Raw genomic sequence first — 16,026 nt, forward strand, 5'->3', positions numbered from 1 at the left:
CCACATTCCTACCCACCCCTACACCCGCTGCTTCGTGAGAATACACACCTCATTCTCACACTCAGCTTTCTCACATGTGGACACTCACACTCTACCCAAGCTCAGAGAGCTTTCAGCGATTAATGAGTCTTTTCTAACACTCAAGTGAAGAGGAACAATCAGGCCCCTCCCTTCTTGCCCTGGGGGTCCCAAGAACCAGAACGGGACATCCTGTACTTTGACAATGCTCTCTCCAAGGCATTACCATCCATTTTCCTCGATGGCTACGCCCCCTAAGAGACTTAAGTGTTTACAGGGAAAGTCAAGGGTGTGTTGGAGCATTACTTTTGGCACAATGAGATTTTGAGCCAATTTGCGTTGTTATTATTCAGCACACACACGTCTCCTGGCGAACTATAAACCCTTGGTGGGCTGCTTCCTGTCTGATTCCCCAATGTGCCCCCTAGCACCCTAGGGTCCAATGAGTTAGTGCTGAATAAAGATAGCCCCCACTTCAGGAAAGATGGATATGGCCCCACATCCTGTGCCCTGATTCTAGCCCCTGAAAACAGTTGGTATCAAGGAAGAAAAGGAGAGGCTTCCACAATGCCAGTGAATGTGGCCGTCCAGGTTTACGAGGGACCCAGACAGGATGGAAGGAAAGACACAGCCAGCACCAGGAAAGAAAGACTGGAATGAAGCTGCGATTTGGAAGCTAGAGCTCAGAATGAGGATTAAATAAGGGGGACTTTCAACTACATTCAGAGCCCAGAGACACTGGAAGCTTCAGATGGTGCAGAGTTAAACCAGGATGAGAAAGAGGGGCCCCCTTTTCCCTCACAGAGAATGACCTGGAGCCTGAGATAGTGGCTTGTGGTGAAGGAAGAATCAAAGCCCGAATGACAGAGGCAGCAACTCCTTTTTTTAATTATAAAACGAACATGTGCACTTGGTAAAGAAATTAAAACCATATGTAAAGATATAAAACAAAAACAAAAATTTCTCACCTGCTCCCCAAACCCCAGTCCCACTGTCCAGAAGTATTAGTTTCTTATACAACCTTCAAGACATTTTTATGAATCCACAAGCAAATACACACACACACACATATGTATGTATGTGAGTACATGTATGTATGTGTATACACACTTATTGGGGCCCCTGGTGGCGCAGTGGTTAAGCGTTACAGCGAGCTATGGCTGCCAACCGAAAGGTCAGCAGTTAGAATCTTTCAGCCGCTCTTAGAAACCCTGGGGGGCGGTTTTATGCAACAATAGGGTGGCTATGAGTCGTAATTGACTTGATGGCAAAGGGTTTTTAATACACAGTTATATATATACATACACACACATACATATAAATATAAATACATTCACATACAGCCTAACTGTTTTTTTTTTTCCACTTAACGTTTCTTAAAGATCTTTTTGTATCAGCCCATGTAGGTCTGTCTTTCAAATGGTCGAACAGTTGTTCATTTTATAGGTGTGGCATTGTAACCAGCTTCGTGATGACAAATCTTTAACTTGTTTCCAACGCTTTTACAATCTTGCAATGAATATTTTAGCACGTATATTTGAGTTATGTGATCAAGTCTCTAAGGTCAAAGGCATATGCATTGAAAATTTTGAGAGAATTTTTTAAACTAGTCTTCAAATACATTGAGGAATTTCCACTTCTGCTAACCATATATGCAAGCGCCTACTTCTCCCTATCCTTGTGAGCGCTGGGTTTTCTCAAATTTTAATTTTTGCCAGTCTAACCATTTACAAATTTAATTCCATTGTTGTTTTGCATCCATTATGAGATACTGAGCATATTTTCATAAGCTCATTTGGAGCCCTGGTGGTGCAGCGGTTAAGATCTACGGCTGCTAACCAAAAGGCCAGAAGTTTAAATTCACCAGCTGCTCCTTGGAAACCCTACGGAGCAGTTCTACTCTGTCCTATAGGCTTGCTATGAGTCGGAATCGACTCGACGGCAACAGGTATGTGCATGTTTGTCATATTTGTGGCATATATATATATATATATATATATTTTTTTTGCTTCTGTTTTGGAGACATATTATTTCCATAGATGTGCTAAAAGTGTTTATGTAGCCAAACACAATTTTTTTTTCTTTATGGTTTCTAGGCAGCCAGTTGCTCTAAATGAATTTGTTTTCTAGTATGAACAAGTTATCTTTGAAGCTTCTGTAAGAACCAGTGGATATGTTTGCAGAACCTACAACAGCAATCCTTGGAAAATCATGGAAAACAAAAGAGGGGCTGAGGAGATTAATAAATGTTGTCCCAGTTTTCCAAAGAATATTAAGATAGATTCCAGAAATATTACACTAATTCATTTTATGCAGTTGTTGTGTGCCATCCGGTCAATTTTTACTCAGAGGGACCGCATATGACAAAGTAAGACTGTCCCATAGGGTTTTCTAAGCTGTCATCTTTACAGGAGCAGATTGCCAGTTCTTTCTCCCATGGAGCTGCTGGGTAGGTTTGAACCGCCGATCTTTCGGTTAGCAGCCAATCGCTTAACCATTGCACCACCGGGGCTCCTAAATTTTGTGCTAGTTCTGATTAAAATGGTAGAACTGGCAGGTAGTTTGGGAGCCATCATCCATGGACATGGTGGGCACAAGGAGCCAACATGCGTTCACCAGGAGGAAGTCCTGCCAAGCCCACTTAGACCCCATTTCTCTTAGGATCAATCACTGGACGTGTAAATTAGAAGATTGCTGTCGACCTAGAACTTGTAGATTTCACAGGGCATTTTATGAAGCCTCTCAAGACTCCCCTGTGGACAAGGATGTGAGCCAGACCCATAGCTGGTTGAGCAACTATATCCAAAAAGGCCTAATTAATGAATCAATACCTAACTGGAGGGCCCCGTAGGGACTACAGGGCTTTCTCTGTACTTGACCACGTCCTGTTTAATGCTTTTATCAGTAGCTTGTGTAAAGGCGCAGAGGCCTGCTTATCAGATTTGCAGAGGACACAAGGCTGGGAAGAAAAGCCGATGCAATGAGATGGAGGAATAAAGATACAAAGTGAGATTGACAGCTTGAAATAGGGCTAAGAGGGGCCAGTGCAAAATCCTCCACTTTGCAGGGAAATTAAAGAGGTGAGTAAGTATATATGGGTTAAAAGCAATAATTTATGTGGAAAAAGCTGTTTGGTTCACTGCAAATTCGAGATATGCCTTGTTGCTGAAAGAAAGCTAATAGTCTTAGGACCCAGAGGGACTGGTCCTGCTTGGCTCTGTGTTGCCCTTGTCATGAGGAGCTGTTCCAAGAGCAGGTATGCTCACCTGGAGAAGGCTCAAGAAGTTGTGACAGTGATGCTAACTATGGCAGGGCTGTCCTGAGAACAGAGAGTAGATGGGTGTCTCTGGGGTCCAGCTGGCTGAATGACATCCAGTTGGTATGGTTACAAGGAGGGAAATTGAGGCTCCTAGAGAAGGGTTTTCTAACAGCGAACTCTCCAGGAGTCAGGGGATCCATGCCCAGGCTGGGAGCTGCCTGACCACTTTCTGCCCCAGGTGCAAGACTGGAGCAGATCACTCTTGGGATTTTATGATTTGTGTTCAAGATCACTCCCCAAGGACTCCAGGAAAAAACAGGCACCTATCCAGATGAGCACACAGATGGCTCCAACCCCTGCCCACCTCCTGATACCTGTAGGATGGCCATCCTCCAGCCACACCTTGGGCTTGCCGTACCTCTTCCTGGTGCCCCTCTCTGTGCTGGACTTGAACTTGTAGGGCTCCTTCTAGAGGTCAGCATGTGTAACTGCCCTCATGTTACAGTCTGAGAAGTGAAGACTGGGGGCAGGGTGTGGGGGGCAGTGTCAACCTAAGGTCTCACAGCAAGTGGTGGCAAGATGTTCTGACTCCCAGCACAGAGCTGCCTCTTCCCACCTCCACACTGCCTTTCTCTCCCTCCCCTCCAGGTGGGGCTGGTGCTGGGAAGGTGAAGGTGGGGGTAGCGCATAAAGCAGAGGAGGAGGAGCCATGGCTGGAAACACTGAGCTCCCCATACCTGTACCAGCACACCTATCTTCACCAGCCAGCACTTCCTCCCTCCATCAGGCCGTCCCTGAGCGGGTGAGCCATGAGGGCCTTCGTCAAGCTCAGAGATTTGGAAAGTGCTCCTTGCCCAGCACTGGGGACATCTGAAACCCCTTCTTCCCCTTCCCCATTCTCCGTTAGGCCTCCAAGTCACTCTGAATGAACATGCGGTTCTGTGGACTTGCTTGGCAAATGCAGCTTCGGGAAAAGCCCCTCACCCTGCTTCCTCCAGCTTGCTGCCATTAAACCCCTCCTAAGTAGAAATCCTTGAGCCCCACATTGTTCTTAGATGCGATCCCTCCTCTTTACCCCCAGCCTGTGGGAGTCTGTGGGGGCTTGCGTGTTGCTGGAAACTATGCCACCAGTATGCAGACACCAGCAGGTTCACACATGGCGAACAGGTTTCACCTGAGCTTCCAGAATAAGACAGACTAGGAGCAAGGACCTGGTGGTCTACTTCTGAGAAAAATTAGCCAATGAAAACCTCATGAATAGCATTGGAACTTTGCCTGATATAGTGCCAGAAAATGAGCCCCTCAGGTTGGAAGGCACTCAAAATACAACTGGGGAAGAGCTGCCTCCTCAAAGTAGAGTCGTCCTTAATGATATGGTTGGAGTCAAGCTTTTGGGACCTTCATTAGCTAACGTGGCATGACTTAAAACACGAAGAAACAGCTGCAAACATCCATTACTTATTGGAACGTGGAATGTACGAAGTATGAGTCTAGGAAGATTGAAAATTGTCAGAAATGAAATGGAATGTATAAACATCGATATCCTATGCATTAGTGAGCTGAAATAGACTGACCCTGGCCATTTTGAATCTGACAATCATATGGTCTACATGCTGGGAATGACAAATTGAAGAGGAAGGGTGTTGCATTCATCATCAAAAAGAACATTTCGAGATGTACAAAGCTGTCAGTGATAGGATAATATCCATATGCCTACAAAGAAGACCAGTTAATACAACCATTATTCAAATTTACGCACCAACCACTAAGGCCAAAGATGAAGAAATTGAAGATTTTTACCAACTTCTGCAGTCTGAAATTGATCAAACATGCAATCAGGATGCATTGATAATTACTGGTGATTGGAATGTGAAAGTTGGAAATGAAGAAGGATTGGTAGTTGGAAAATAAGGCCTTGGTGATAGAAACAATGGCAGAGATCACATGATAAAATTTTGCAAGACCAATGAATTCTTCATTGCAAATACCTTTTTTCAACAACATAAACGGCGACTATACACATGTACCTCACCAAATGGAACACACAGGAATCAAATCGACTACATCTGTGGAAAGAGATGATGGAAAAGCTTAATATCATTAGACAGAACAAGGCCAGGAAACGACTGCGGAACGGACCATCAATTGCTTATATGCAAGTTCAAGTCGAAGCTGAAGAAAATTAGAAGAAGCCCACAAGAGTCAAAGTATGACCTTGAGAATGTCCCACCTGAATTTAGAGACCATCTCAGGAATAGATTTAACGCATTGAACACTAATGACTGAAGACCAGACAAGCTGTGAAATGACATCATGGACATACACAAAGAAAGCAAGAGGCCATTAAAAAGACAGGAAAGAAAAGACCAAAATGGTTGTCACAAGACACTCTGAGACTTACTCTTGAAAGCCAACTAAAGCGAATGAAGAAATGATGAAGTCAAAGAGCTGAACAGAATATTTCAAAAGGCGGCTGGAGAAGGCAAAGTGAACTATTATAATGACATGTGCAAACACCTGGAGTTAGAAAACCAAAAGGAAAGAACGCACTCAACATTTCTCAAGCTGAAAGAACTGAAGAAAAAATCCAAGCCTGGAGTTGCAAAAGCGAAGGATTCTATGGGGAAAATACTGAACATCACAAGAAGCAACAGAAGAAGATGGAAGGAAGGAACACACAGAGTCATTGTGCCAAAAAAATTGGTCGACTTCAATCATTTCAGGAGGTACCGTATGATTGAGGACTGACGGTACTGAGGGAAGAAGCCCAAGCTGCCTTGGCAGAATACAAGGCCCTGAGAACTGAAGGAATACCAATTGAGACGTTTCAACAAACGGATGCAGCTCTGGAAGTGCTTACTCATCTGCGCGGAGAAATTTGGAAGACAGCTAGCTACCTGGCCGACTGACTGGAAGAGATCCATATTTATGCCTATTCCTAAGAAAGGCGATCCAATCAACTGTGGAAATTACCGAACAATATCATTTATATCACACAGAAGTAAAAATATTGCTGAAGATCATTCAAAAGTGGTTGCAGCAGTTCATTGACAGGGAACTTCCAGAAATTCAAGCCAGATTCAGAAGAGGACATGGAATGAGGGATATCATTGCTGATGTCAGATGGATCCCAGCTGCAAGCAGGGAATACCAGAAGGATGTTTATCTGTGTTCTATTGATTATGCAAAGGCTTTGGACTGTGTGGGTCATAACAAATTGTGTATAACCTTACAAAGAATGGGAATCCAGAACACTTAATTGTGCTCACGAGGAACCTGTACATAAATCAAGAGTCAGTCATTCAAACAGAACAAGGGGATACTGTGTGGTTTAAAGTCAGGAAAGGTGTGCATCAAGGTTGTATATTTTCACCATACTTAATCCGAGAAGCTGCACTATATGAGAAAGAACACAGCATCAGAATTGGAGGAAAACCCATTAACAACCTGTGTTATGCAGATGACACAACCTTGCTTGCTGAAAGTGAAGCGGACTTGAAGCACTTACTGATGAAGATCAAAGACTTCAGCCTTCAGTATGGATTGTACCTCAACATAAAGAAAACAAAAATGATCACAACTGGAGAAATAAGCAACATCATGATAAACGAAGAAAATATTGGAGTTGTCAAGGATTTCATTTTACTTGGATTCACAATCAACACCCATAGAAGCAATAGTCAAGAAATCAGACTACCCATTGCATTGGGCGAATCTGCTGCAAAAGACCTTTTTAAAGTGTTGGAAAGCAAAGATGTCACTTTAAGGGCTGAGGTGCACCTGGCCCAAGCCGTGGTGTTTTCAATCGCCTCGTATGCATGGGAAAGCTGGACAATGAATAAAGAAGACCAAAGAAGAGTTGATGCCTTTGGATTATGGTGTTGGTGAAGAATATTGAAGATACCATGGACTGCCAAAAGATCGAAAAGATCTGTCTTAGAAGAAGTACAGCCAGAATGCTCCTTAGAAGCGAGGATGGTGAGACTTCATCTCACATACTTTGGACATGTTGTCAGGAGGGATCAAGTCCCTGGAGAAGGACATCATGCTTGGTAAGGTAGAGGGTCAGCGAAAAAGAGGAAGACCCTCAATGAGGTGGATTGACACAGTGGCTGCAACAATGGGCTCAAGCATAGCAATGATTGTGAGCTTGGTGCAGGAACGGGCAGTGTTTTATGGTGTTGTGCACAGGGTCACTATGAGTCGGAGCCGACTGGATGGCATCTAACGACAATAACAACAACAAGCAGGTATCCTGAAAGTCCACATTGTTCTTCTTAGACACATTCCCTCCTCCTTACCCCAGCCTTGGGAGTCCTACAGACATTTCAGGGCCTAGTACTGGCCTAGTCACAAAGAAGAGGTCCCCAGTACCTGGGGACTGGTCCCAGTCTCAGAGCCAGTCTAAACTCCTAAGGAGGAGCTGTCCCGGAGGTGCCCTCTAGCAGGGGCTGGCTGGGAGGTGTCTGATTTCTGAAGAAACCTGATACCCTGTCCCTGCTGGAGGGCACATATGTTACATGACACACTCAGGGCCCCAGAGTAGTGTCCAGGGTGCTTCAGGACCTTCAGAATCGACTTGTCACAGAAACCCCACACTACATGTCAAATCACCCCCAGTCATAGACACAACTGGGGATCCAGCCTTGGGGATCCAGAAACCTGCCACCTTTAGGATAAATTTGAGTGCACGGTCAGCTGGGAAATGTTCTGTTTATCCAGCCAACTTCTGGCCCTGCATTTAATATGTCCCTGATACATACCATCTCCACCTCTAGCCACTTCCTGCCGCAGAGTCACTTCCTGCCATACTCAGCAATCCAGGAGCCCCCTTTCAGCTCAACGGCAGCCGAGCTGCCTGATCTCCCAGCATCACTTCCACCCTCTGCTGGCATCTGCTTCCTGCTTCCTTCCCTCTCTTCAGTCCTCCCTCCCTGCCACTGTCCCGTCAGCTGGGCTTTGCTTGCAGCTCTGACGTCATTTCCCAGTGCTCCTGCCCCACCTGTGTGATGGGGGGGGTGACATTTTTCAGGTTCTTTTTCTTTGACTCCTTTGCCTCAGGCCTTTTCAGAGTCCCAGTTTTCTCCATACATGATCTTTCAGATTCCTTTCACGTCCTGCATCTAATATCCTACCGTTGTTGTTGTTGTTGTTAGCTGCTGTCCAGTCAGCACCCGACTTGTGCATGGCAACCCCACGTGTTATAGAGCAGAACTGCTCCACAGGGTTTTCTTGGCTGCAATCTTTATGGAAACAGATCACCAGGCCTTTCTTCCGTGGGTTTGAACTACCAGCCTTTGGGTTAGTAGCTGGTTGCTAAATATGCGTGGTTCACATGTAGTAAATGCTAACTGCATGCCAGGCACTGTGAAGGGAGTGCGAGGGGCGGGGAGGTGTTGTTCATTCCTCCTGAAGTCCTGAGAGGTAGGTAATATAGCAGCCCTGGTTTATCCACAGGGAAACTGAGGCAGCACCTAGAGGTGAAGGAATTTGCCCAAGATGAGCGAGCTGACCAGTGGAGAGTCGGGGCTTGAAGCCAGGTCGTGGTGCAGCCCAAGACCACACGTGGTTTGGTAGTGCCGCCTCACGGTATCAAGATGATCCAAGCCCCAGATGGTTCCAGAACCCGGGCATCCTCCAGGTTTGCACTGACCAAGATTTGGAGACTACAAGATCAGAGGAAACCCTCCCGACAGCCTCAAGCCCAGGTGAGTGATGACTTCCCTCCCACCCCTATTTGTTCTATGGACAAGATAATAGGAGACATCTTCCAATCCAGCAGGAGAAATCTGGGTTAGGTAAGAAGTTTTTCATTTTTAATTATTTTTAATTTTTGTCAAAGCTAAAAAAAATCAGAAAATGCTAACAGCCTTCAATGAGAGGACATGCTCCTTCCCTGAGTCCCCCACCACCCCCACCCCCAGTCTAGCTGCCCACGGGCAGCCACGACAAGTGCTTTTAGCCGTTTCTTCAGGCGTTCACTTTCATCTTTCTAGATGATACGCTTTTACTGCTATTTCTTTGTTTATTGATTTTAGTCATTACCTATCTGGACTTGAACTGAGGATTTCTGATTGGCTCTGTGTCCAAGGAGGGGGGAGGTGAGGAAGAGGGTCTTTTGCTGGAGGAGAGGGGGTGGTGGACCAGAGCCTAGGAACACTGCCCGAGGCATAAAGGGGCAGTGCTGCTGAGGGGCAGATAAGGGGTCTTCAGCCATGCCCTCCATACCCGAGGGGCTCACGGTTCCAGGAAGTGGAGACAAGTTTCTCCTCTCAGCACTGATGCAAGTAGGGTGCATTCCCACCTCCAGGCCTTCTGGGGTGCACTGGCATCCCCAACTCCCACCTGAAGTCCCCTCTCTGCTGCTTTTTCCTGTGTCCCAATGCTACTTGTCCTTTGAGACCTACCTGCATGCCCACCCCCCCGCCCCATCCAGGAAGCCTCCTCGGCCTCATGGCCCTTTCCTTTCCTTGAGTTTCCAAAGGCTGGGCCGTCAGAACGGCACATCTACTTCTCAGCTTTCTGTTGACTCAGGGGCATGAAGCTTGTCTCTCTGGTTAGACATCGGTCCCTAGAAACAGGAGCCTTTCTGACAGCCCACTGGAACCCCCAGGCCTGAGCTTAGCTCCTGGCACAGGTGAGGGTCAGTTCTTGGTTTTTATCGTGGTGATTATCATGGTTTCTGCTGGAGGCCCGGTAGCAGGGAGGAAGAAAAGCCACTGGGTCCTGGGTGAGAGCACGGCTCTGCTGCCTGAGGTGCCAAACAGAATAAAACATCCAAGTTCATAGTATTCAGCCATAAAGAGAAACAAAGCCCTGTTACATGCTATGACATGGAAAACAGAAACTGAGTGAAAGAAGTCAGCCACAAGAGGACACGTGCATGATGCTACTTGTATGAAATATCTCAATAGGCAAATGCATAGAGACAAAGCAGGTTAGAGACAACAGGGCAGGTGGGAGGGGATGTGCGGAGGATTATATAAGGGGCTCTGAGTTTCTGTCAAGTGTGATGAAAAATTTGGAAATGGATAGTGATGAGAGTTGTATAACGTGGTGAATGTAATTCACGTCACTGAAATGTACATGTAAAAAAATGGTTGAAATAACAAAAGAAAAAAAATTCAAGCTGCCCTTTAGAGTTTACAAAGCACTTGTAAAATCACCATGTGTATTATCAACATTCCAACTGTAAGGATGAATTGAATGAGGCTCAGGTAGGCTTTCCGGAAGTCCCACCGGCAGCAGGAGCAGAATCGGGCCTAGAACACCGGGTCTCCAAACTCTTTCTTCTGTCCCAGGGCCCTGCCCGCCCCAGCCCCAGACACTTCAAGAAGAGAATGTGTGCTGAGTGAGGGGCTGAGCAGAGCCTGGCGAGGCAGCTGCTGAATCATGCAGGGGACAAGGTCACCTGTTCTCCAGACTGACGTGAGGCCTGGGCCCTCACTCCGTCGGAGCTCTGTCAGGTGTCCTGAGTCATCGTCACATGGCTTCCAACCCTTGTCCCTGAGATCCCGGCTGGGCCCAGCTTCTGTGTGGATCTCATCCATCTCTCAAGGACACGTCTATAAATATTGAATCACAGTCTATCAGACACACAAAGGTCTTCACAAGTGGGGAAACTGAGGCCAGAGCAGGGCAGCAGCTGGCCCAAGGCCGAACAGCCAGTTGGTGGTGGAGTTCGAGAAGAACTTGAGCTCTGTACCTTCCACTCTATTATTTCCAGAACTCTGGAGACTGAAGCATCAAGTGAGGGGAAAGGGGAGTCGTGTACAGATGAGGGGGCAAGAGTATGAGAGTGTACTCGAGACTGACACATGTGTCCCCCCAACTGAGGGCACGTGTGTCTGTACGTGTTTATTTCTATAACAGCAGTATCAGTGTATGAAAGCCTACAACTTTACTAAGCTTTGACTAAAGCAAGTTTCAGGGTAATGTATGACCCTGTTTAGTTTCATACACACGCTGGGCACACACACACACACACAACATATTTAAGAGTATGCGTTGTACCAACTTCTTCCTTTATTTATCCTTGGATTGTTTCATTTGCTGCAATGATAAATCTGTTATAAATCCTTAAATATTTAAGAAAAATTAAATCAACCACCAAGAAGCAGGGGTGAGGGGAGAGAACATGAAACCGAAACACCTCCGGCCCCCTGCACAATCTTACCAGCCTCCTCATCTCCAGGCTCTGAGGGATGGCAATCATAGACACCTGTCTGGAAAGCAAAAAGTCAGCCAAACATCCAGATGTTTCCAAAGAGCCACTGGGCACTGGGCACACCAAACGACCAATGGTCCAAAATGTCCACCTTCCACATCTGGGGCGTAGATACCTTTGATCTGTCATTTACCATTTTCTTGTGACAAGAGACTAGGTGGGGCTCCATTGTAGTTCTGGGGCTGCAGGTCTGGGAGGGGTTTATGCACCCGACACACCCTTGCCTCCCTTCCATCGTCCAGTGAGGAAGGCTCTGGTCATTAGCTCCCCTTCCCTAGCCTGCCGTCCCCCAGACCCAGGGGGACAACGGGCAATTTAGTGTTAGTTCTTGGCCCATTCTCTGGAGGCCCAGCTGTAGGCTGACATTTGGGGCAGGCACATCCAGAGGCATGAAGGAAAATCAATGTCCCATTTATCTAAGAACCCAGACTTCCCATCTCTCAGAGATGAACAAGCCACAATCCCCACACCCCCTCGTGCCAAAGGGGGTCTGAGGCCTGGAGAGAGAAAATGGGGAGCACAGCCCTGACCGCCTGTGGCAGCCCAGCCCCCACCCCCCCACAGCGGCCCAGCTCCCCACCTCTGAGGAAGGTGCCCCCATCCCTGAATTAGCCTGGAACTGGGAGGGTAATTTCCACCGCCTTCCCTCCCTCTCCCACCCCCAGTGGCTCCAGACAAGCTTGGCAGCTGGAGTCCCAGGGAGAGCCTGAATCCATCACAGAGGTCAAAGACGGGGCCTGGGGTATGTGTTAAAACAAGAAAACCAATCAGAGCTGAAAATGAAAGGCAGCAGAGGTGTGAAGCAAGGATGGAGACTGCCAGACAGGCTATCGGTGGCAGGCAGGGTCTGGGAGCTGCCTGCACACCTGCCCCAGAGTCAGGGTGGGGCCCTGCCACTGGCTGACTCTCTGGGAAGGATGTAGCTGGGGGAGACACACCCCACCTAAAGAGCAGAACCCCAGCTAGGGCTGAAATGACAGGGCCACACAGAGCCCAAGAAAGAATAACCTGTGTTTATCTGTCTGTCAACTTTAAGTGCTCATCAAAGACAGAGCACAGATGTTGCCTGTTGTGACACCCAGGATAAGCCAATGCATGCTCATCTGGAAGAGTCTGGGGTCCTCTGGCCTAGGTGGTCCCTGGATTCCAGGCTACAAACGCCCTCCCTTGTCAAAGCTGGATGGAGGATACTGTTGGGAGTACCCGGTCCAGGAGCAAGGGGCTTATACTGAGCAAGCACACATCCTGGGCCGGGTCCACTCAGGGTTTCATTGACTCCTATGTCTAAGCTATGAGGAGGCACTATCATGCCCACAGGCTCAGACGGGGTGAAGGGACCTGCCCCAGGTCGCACAGCCATGAGGGGCAGAACGCTGAGTGAACAGCTGGGGGTTACAGGGAATGGATTCTCCTTGCCGAGGTAGCTGGTCTCAGTGGGGTCGTGACCACAGTCCACCTGTTCCCCGAGGGGCCCAAGCCACTCCACAGTCAGCCTCTGGGCTGGCTCTTTCCTGTGTCCATTCAGCAAACACTTGTGGAGCTCCCGCTCTGTGTTGGGCACCCCACCACCCATGAAACCAGCGAGGTCCTATTCTCATGGAGCTCACCCTCCAGAAGAGTGCCAGGACAGAGTCCTTCTCCTTCCTGTCCCTTCCCTCATTACCAACCACCTACTGGGGCCCTGCCAGACTCCGCCCTGTAGATGCAGAGTCAGAGTAGCTCAGTGCCTTAGTGCTGTTGTAACAGAAACACCGCAAGTGGGTGGCTCTAACAGATTTATTTTCTCACAGTTTAGGAGGCTAGAAGTCTGAATTCAGGGCACTGGCTCCAGGGGAAAGTCTGTCTCTCTCTTGGTTCTGGGGAAGGTCCTTTTCTCTTGGTTCCTTGGTGATCTTCGCGTGGTGTGGCATCTATCTTCCCCCATCTCTGCTTGCTTGCTCAATCTGCTTTTCTTATATCTCAAAAGAGATTGATTTAAGACGCGTCCTACACCAATAGTGTCTCATTACGTAACAAAGAAAACCCATTTCCAAATGGGATGATAACCACAGGTGTATAAGTGTTCCAACTCATAGTGACCCTATAGGACAGAGCAGAACTGCCCCATAGGGTTTTCAAGGAGTGGCTGGTGGATTTGAACTGCTGACCTTTTGGTTAGCAGCCTGAGCACTTAACCACTGTGCCACTACACGGTCATTATGAGTTGGAATCAACTGGACTGCGACGGGTTTGGTTTCTTTGGTTCACGTAAGGGTTAGGATTTAAAATACATATCTTTGGGGGACACAATTTGATCCATAACACCCAAGTTCTTGACACCAGGAGCTGGTTGCCTGGCTTGGGGGCTACTCACCCAGTCCAAACCCTCATTTCACACAGTGGGAAGATGGAGACCACTATCACGCGAAGGATGGGTGGCAGAGCTGGGGCAGCCTCCTGAAGTCCTGGCACCACTTCCAGCAGGCGTCCCTCAGCCCCATAAGTCAGCAGCGGTCCACCACACTCTCAGAATGGGTGACATGGGTGAAGGGTATCTTAGTTACTGAGCGCTGCTGTTAAACCCAAATTTCATGATTGGCTTTAAAGAATGGAAATTCGTTTTCTCACAGTTCTAGAGGCTAAAAGTTCAAATCAGAATGTGGGCCATGTCAGCTCCTGCTTTGTGGGTCATCCTCGGTGTTCCTTGGTTTATAGATGACCCTCTCCTGACATCTGGCTTTTCCCATTTGTGCATGTCTCTGCGTCTAATCCGCACTTTTTATAACTCAGGAGCAAATAGATTTACAACCTACTCTAACCCACCAGCTGCTCCGTGGAAACCCTGTGGGGCAGTTCTACTGTGTCCTATAGGGTTGCGATGAGTCAGAATCAACTCAAGTGGCAACGGGTTTTGGTCTTCTACTCAGGTAGGATCTAATTAACATAACAGAAAACCCTATTTCCAAATAGAATTACACCTACAAGTATAAACCCAAACCAAATCCATTGCCATTGAGTCAATTCCGACTCATGGTGGCCCCAGGTGTCACAGGGCCAAGCTGTTCCATAGGGTTTTCTTGGAAGTAATCTTTACAGAAGCAGATCCCCAGGCCCTTCTTCTGTGATGCAGCTGGGTGGGTTCAAACTGCCAACCATAAGATTAATCAAAGTCAAGAGCAAACCATTTGCACCACCACAAGTATAGGGGTTAGGATTCCAGCACATATTTTGCGGGGGGGAGGGCACAATTCAGCTCTTAACAGAGGGTAAGGCCAACACGTGGGCCAAGCAGGAAATAAAGTGAAAGGCGGGCAGAGCTGGGGTAGGGCGGGAGGGTGTCCAGGGGCAGGCTGTGCTCGTGGTGGAGTGTGGCACAAGAAGGAAACAGGAAGAGTGAGGAACGAAGAAAGCCTGCCGCACTAGGAGGCTCAGTGCCAGGCATCCGTGAGGGTGCCTACCAGGAACCAGGCTGGAATTGGAGGACTTTGAATGTGAGGCCGGGCCAGGGAGCCACAGTGGTCTCTGGCCTTCCCCTCGCCTGGCCCAGCTCGCTGAGCACTCTAGGCAAGGGAGCACAGCAAGGGGGCCCCATCATGGCTGACAAGGTGACTGCCTGGTCTCAGATGAGGACAGCGCTGGCCCAGGTTGAGCCTCCATCTCTCTGCCTGGCCACCTCCACTGACAAGCAGAATTGCTCTGCTGGCCTCAGGCTCCCAGCAAAGCCCAGGAGAGGCCAGCAGCCCGCTTTATTAACACATAGACCGGTGGCCCTGCAGCTGCTGACACAGGGGTTAATTAAATCTATCTCCCCATCAATTCTCAGTCAACGACTATCGACGGCCATTAGATGGGTGAGAGAGTGACAAGGAAACAGTAATAGACTTGTCTTAACCCTCGCGCTGTGTGGGGAGGAGACAGCCTCCCTGGAGAGCCCTACCCTCCTGCTGCTTCCAGGGAGAGATCAGCTCGGCAGACAGGCTGCTCCCCTGCCGCCTCGCCACAGCCAGGCTCGCCTTGCCTTTGTTCATTTTGCACGTTCCTCCTGGGTCTCTCCTCTGTGCCAAGCTCAACAGATAGAGAAGGCCATGGTAGCACTTGGACTGCTCCTCTTCCCTGCCTTTGACCCAGCCTTTTCTCTGCCAAGCCTAATCATATAAAGCTCCCTTCTCCAAGAAGCCTCAGCCCAAGCCAAGCTCCCACAGCCCTGACAGTACCTGACGCTCAACCCTCCTGTGATAAGTAGAATAATGGCCCTCAAGGATGTGTTGTCTTGGTCATCTAGTGCTGCTATAACGGAAGTACAAGTGGATGGCTTCAACAAAGCAAAGTTTATTCCATCTATTCTATCACAGTCTAGAAGTCCAAATTCAGGGTGTCAGCTCCAAGGGAAGGCTTTGTCAGCTCTGGAGGAAGGTCCTTGTCATCAATTTTCCCATGGTCTAGGAGCTTCTCTGCACAGGAACCCTGGGTCCAAGGGAAGTGCTCTGCAACTGGTGGTGCTTTCTTGGTGGCATGAGGTCCCCCGTCTCTCTTATAGCTCAAA

Source organism: Loxodonta africana, chromosome 16 (assembly GCF_030014295.1).
Source record: "Loxodonta africana isolate mLoxAfr1 chromosome 16, mLoxAfr1.hap2, whole genome shotgun sequence".
Taxonomy (NCBI): Eukaryota; Metazoa; Chordata; class Mammalia; order Proboscidea; family Elephantidae; genus Loxodonta; species Loxodonta africana.